At 54.0% G+C, this 4,985-nt stretch overlaps 1 protein-coding gene across 2 annotated transcripts in view; it reads left to right on the top strand.

Annotated features, from left to right (window-relative positions):
- The first annotated feature begins 3,159 nt into the window (after positions 1-3,159).
- The window catches only part of ETV5 (ETS variant 5), a 73,426-nt gene continuing 71,600 nt past the window's right edge, over positions 3,160-4,985 (top strand). The window contains exon 1 of one of the 2 annotated variants that reach the window (XM_027875248.1): positions 3,160-3,237. The gene's annotated coding sequence lies outside the window, so the exon portion shown is untranslated. Of the gene's footprint in view, positions 3,238-3,390; positions 3,410-4,985 lie in introns of those variants that run through there. The other variant, XM_027875249.1, reaches the window with a different exon arrangement.

Genomic DNA, 4,985 nt, shown 5'->3' with positions numbered 1-4,985 from the left:
ATCTCATGTTACACACACACACACACACACACACACACACACACACACACACACACACGGCCTGGGAGGTAGATGCTGTCATTATCTCCAGAGGTTACGTGACTTGCCCAGGGTCATGCAGCTAGTAAGTCTCTGAGGCACGACTGAAACTCAAATCTTCTTGGCTCTATGTATAACCTCTAGCCACTTAGTGCAAGGTACTAAGCATCTCCTCCACTCCAGGCACCATCTCAGGCAGTGCGCTGAGAATTTCTGTTTTTGTCGGTCTGCTGTCCCAGCCATGTCTAATTCTTCATGACCCGGTGGACCTCTGTCCATGGGATTTTCTTGGAGTGGTTTGCCATTTCCTTCTCCAGTGACAAACAGAGGTTAAGTGACTTGCTCAAGGTCACATAGCTAAGGAAGTTTCTGAGGCTGGATTTGAACTCAGGTATTCTACTGCTACACCTAGCTGCCTCCAAGAAACCAAACTCAGAATGAGCTGAGAATACAAACACATAAAACAAAACAGTTGTCTTCATGAAGCTTACATTTTATCACATACACAAAGGGAAACACACTGTCTCTGAAGTCCCCTAAACCCTCCTCTGATGTTTACTACTTGTGTGACCTTGGACAAGTCACTTTAACCCCTTGGGCCTCAGTTTCTTCATTTGTATTATGGGGGGGGGTTGGCTTAGATTGCTTCTGAACCTTCTAATTTCAGGTCTATGATCCATGACCCTATATACATCATATATACAAAGCAAAGTCCAAAGTAATTTGGGGGCAGAGGTGGGCAAAGACTAGCCACTGGGGCGGGGGAATCAGGACAAAAGCTCATGTAGGAGGTGACATTTGAGCTTACCTAGGGATTCTAAGAGGCAGGAATGAGGGGACAGTACATTCCTGGACATGGGGGGGGATAGCCTGTGCCCAAAGAGCAAAAAAGAAAAGCCATCTGGAGTTCTCAGTGTCCCGGGTGAGCGCTGGGAATCTCTTCTGTTTGCTTCCCCATCTCACCTTTCCCTCTCCCAAGGGTGCTAGCTAGCTTTATCTCCTGGGTTGCTAGTCAGGGAGGCGTGCCAAGTCACACCGGGAGAAGAACTCAGACAGCACGCTCCCCAGCATACATCCCTGGCGGTTGGCTCGTCCTGCCGGAAGAGTACCACACAGCCTTACTCTGCACCATTGTGTGGGCTCCCAACATTGGGGAGGGACCTGGGGGAGGGGAAAAGGCTGATTTGTTTACTTGTTTGAAGGAACACTGTTAAGAATCTCAGCAACTGCAGTTAATGCCTATTTGTTTGGCAGACCCCAGTAGCCCTCCATCCTTCCCCAGCTGTACAGGACTGAATTCCAAAATGCAGCATCTCACACTCCTTAAATTGAAAACAAACAGCCCAGCGAGGCTAGAACGCTAACTACCGAGCCTGGTTTCCAAGGGATTCATGGTTGGTTGACTTTATGGTGTGACTTCAGCAAAGATTTCAGGATCAGAGTAAACCCTCTGAGCTGCAAAGAGACCTCTGGATCACGTAGTCAACCCCCGCTGCCTGCCCCGCCTCCTGCTTATTCTTTTTTTTTGTAAAGGAGGAAACTAAGGAACTCGATAGGAAGTGACTGGGCCAAGGTCACACTGAAGGTAAGCAGCAGATTGGCATTTAAACCCAGGTTCGCTTTCCCTCTTTGGAGGCCGTTTGTAAAATGAGGGTATTAAGACTTCTGAGGTCCCTGAATTGCCGGCCCTTGGCCTCAGGTTTCAGGGTCCTTTCCACTTCGTTTGCTTGTGTCAGATAAACGGTGACAGAAACAGAGGAAGAAGGGCTTTGGGAGCCTTGCTCACCTACTCTACCCTGACTTTCAGCTCTGCCTAAATTTATGGGGGAAAAAATAGGACCTTAAACCTAGCTGTGAACTCACGTTTTAATTAAAGTGAGACACACAATGAGGATTTTTGAGAATCTCCTCCTTCCCTGCTCCATGTCCAGGTTAATCCATGAGGGTCTGCTTAAAAGCCATTAACAATAAGTGAATCGGTTCCCACTGTGTATTTCTCAGTGGGCCACATGCCCAGGTCGGTCAGCGAGTTTCTTTTTTGGCTAGAATGACGAATTCTTCCATTCTTTCTTCCATTCTGAGGAGATAACTTTGCACCGTTTGCTGCAGCTGTGAATGAAAGCCAGGCTGCAAAGCAAGCAGGGAGCAGCCCCAGCCTGTCCCCACCCTTCCCCCCTCACCCCTCCCCCACTCTAGGGTGGGGGGAGGAGAGGAAAATAAAAGGAGGCCCCTCCATCTCTCAACAAACAGAGACAAGGAGGGTCTCTTGAGAAGGGCGATGGGGTCTTGGGAGAACAGGAATGGGGGGAAACACTTGGAAAAGAAATGCTCGTTGACTGGTTGATTAATTGATTATAGACTTGGGTTCAAGTGTCCGTTTTTCCGGTCGCCTTTCTGTGAGACCTAGGACAAGTCATTTCACCGTTCAGAGCCTCAGTTTCCCCATCGGTAAAAACGAAGGGGACTAATTTCTAAGCTCCCTTCCAGGTTTGCATCTTCTGGCCTAGTTCAGCTTTCATCCAGGTCTCTAACCTGCCCTATGCTAACCTGCGTTAGATTCATCCCCAGTCTTCTTTTCCTTCTGTCGGCCCCTTTAAAGGCTTCACTGACTCAGCGAAGCTTCTCCCTCAGGTCGCGTTTTTTTATGAATGAAAAACGTCCGAACCACATTATGTAAACCAGAGCGCGCTGATTGGTCCGGGCCCTCGGTGCATAAATTATGTAAAACGACCCCTCTCCCCCGCCGAGGAGGCGGGTCGGAACACGCGGTCGGCCCAATCCCCAGCGGGGCTGGCGGGTCGGCCCCGCGCCATTGGCCCACAGAAGGGGTAAACAAGCCTTGACGGACAGGCGCGGGAGGGGATGCGGGCCAATGGGAGAGGCGGAGAGGCGGGAGGAGGGGGGGGCTGGGCTGGGCTCGGCGGGGGGCTGCGGAGGCCCAGCCAGTTCGGGGGCGGCTGCTGCTCTCGCTGGGCTGGCGGCTGCGGCGCCCGAGGGAGCTAGGCGGCGAGGCGGCCCGAGAGCGGCGGCGGGGAGGCGCGGGCGGGCAGGCGGGCTTCGGGACAGCGCCGGGCCGGGCCGGGCCGGGGCCAGGGGCCAGGGCGAGGGAGGCGGGCAGCCAGCCGGTCGGAGCCCCTGCCCGGAGCGCTCCTGTCAAGCGGGAGCGCGCGCAAGCGGCGGCGGCGGGAGCGCGCGCAGGTGAGGCCCGGGCACGCGCCCAGGTGCGGGCGGGGGCGGGGCCGCGCCTCCGGAGAGGGCGGGGTCTAACGGGGCCGGGGGGCCGTAACGGGTCTGCGTCTGCCGGTCACGGACACGGACACGGACATGGACACGGACACAGACACGGCGCGCGGCGCGGCTGGGGGGGCAGGTGAGGTGGGGGGGGGGAGAGCATAGGGGGGGGGGGTCGGGGCTTCCGTGCGGGGGTGCGTCGGGGGGCCAGGGAGAGGTGGGGGCCTTTGGAAGGGGTAAGTGGTAATTTGGGGGCTCCTGGGGCCCTCGGGGATTTGAGGGGCGCTCAGGGAGCCAGTTTGGGGGCTTTTTGAGAGGGGCCCGAGAAGAGTCTTTGGGCCACCTCAGGGGACTCGGGACGTTAGGGGTTCCCAGAGTGGATCTGAAAGGAGCTTGAGGGCTCTCTGAGAGACCTGATGGGAATTTGGGGGACATTAGGGGAGTTGGGGGGGTTCTTGGAGTGATTGAGAAGGGTTTGAGGGTCTTTCAGGCAGTAGTGGGGGATTACTAGAGGACCGGGGGTTGAGTTTGGCTGCTCCTGGGCTGCCTTGGCGATGTTGGGGGGAGCATGAAATTAGATGGGGTGCCCAGTGGCTTCTGAGGTGGTGAGCACTGGGAAAGGTTGGGGTCCTTCAGACATGGCTTAAGGGAAAGTCCCTGGGAGCCTGAAGGGGCTGAGATTGAAGTATGATCTAGGGGTGCACAGGTTTGAGGGCGGGGGGCAGACTGGGGTGATCGCCGAGCTAGAGGGTCCTTAGGAAATCGAAGGAGAGGTTCTGGGGTCGGGAGAAAGGAGTTGCATAGATTCAAAGCCATGGCTAGGGAGCTGAGTTTGGGGGCCTGATTATCGGGCCCCATTTTCTGGGAGAGTTTAGGGCTGAAATTAGATTTGGAAGGAGGTGCCGCGGGGAGAGATGATACTTTTCTAGGGATGCAGCGGGGCCAGCACCCCGCACCGTTAAGGTGAACGTGGGAGAAGATTGGCCGCGGTTGCGGCTGCAAGTTTTTATGAATGTGGGTGACTTTATGAATGAAGCGGGTTTCTTTTTCCAGCTCGCCATACACCGCCCTCCCCCCCCTTGTGAGTGTGTGTATGTGTGTGTATAGCTTTGAGCTTTCTGCCTCAAACGGGGAGGGGGAGGGGCTGTGCCTTAAGGCAGTTAGTGAATTGGAGGTGGGGGCGGGGGCACTTCGGAAGGAGTTTTCTTGAATGGGGAAAGCTGGGAATTTGGTGGAAGTGTGTCTTGTTTTGTGAATGGGGCCCTACGCTAGGGATCCAGTTACAGGCTCTACCTGCTGCTGCTGCTGGCTCTGCCATTCATAAAAGCAAAGCCAGATTTGTGTTGTGGGGGAGGGGTCCTTAATTGGACTGTTTGACTTAGTTTTCTTGGGTGCAAAAAGAAGGAAGTAGTTTGAACTCCAGAATGAACGTTTGCTTACATTCTAAGTAATTAATTTAAACAAAAAATGGAGTTTATTTTCTGGACGCTTAACTGTGAAGATGTGCTTAAGAGAGATTACCTCCGAATCTGGAAAATATCTTTGTATTTCGTGGTGAAGGATTCTGTAATGTATTTCATAATAAGACTAAAAATATCTCATAGCTCTTGTCCCCGAGCGCGCTCGCGCACACTCACACACACACACACACACACACACACACACACTCTCTCTCTCTCTCTCTCTCTCTCTCTCTCTCTCTCTCTCTCTCTCTC

This window comes from Vombatus ursinus, unplaced genomic scaffold (genome assembly GCF_900497805.2).
Source record: "Vombatus ursinus unplaced genomic scaffold, bare-nosed wombat genome assembly UNPS02014808.1, whole genome shotgun sequence".
Classification (NCBI taxonomy): Eukaryota; Metazoa; Chordata; class Mammalia; order Diprotodontia; family Vombatidae; genus Vombatus; species Vombatus ursinus.
This window is presented reverse-complemented; position numbering and strand designations above follow the sequence as displayed.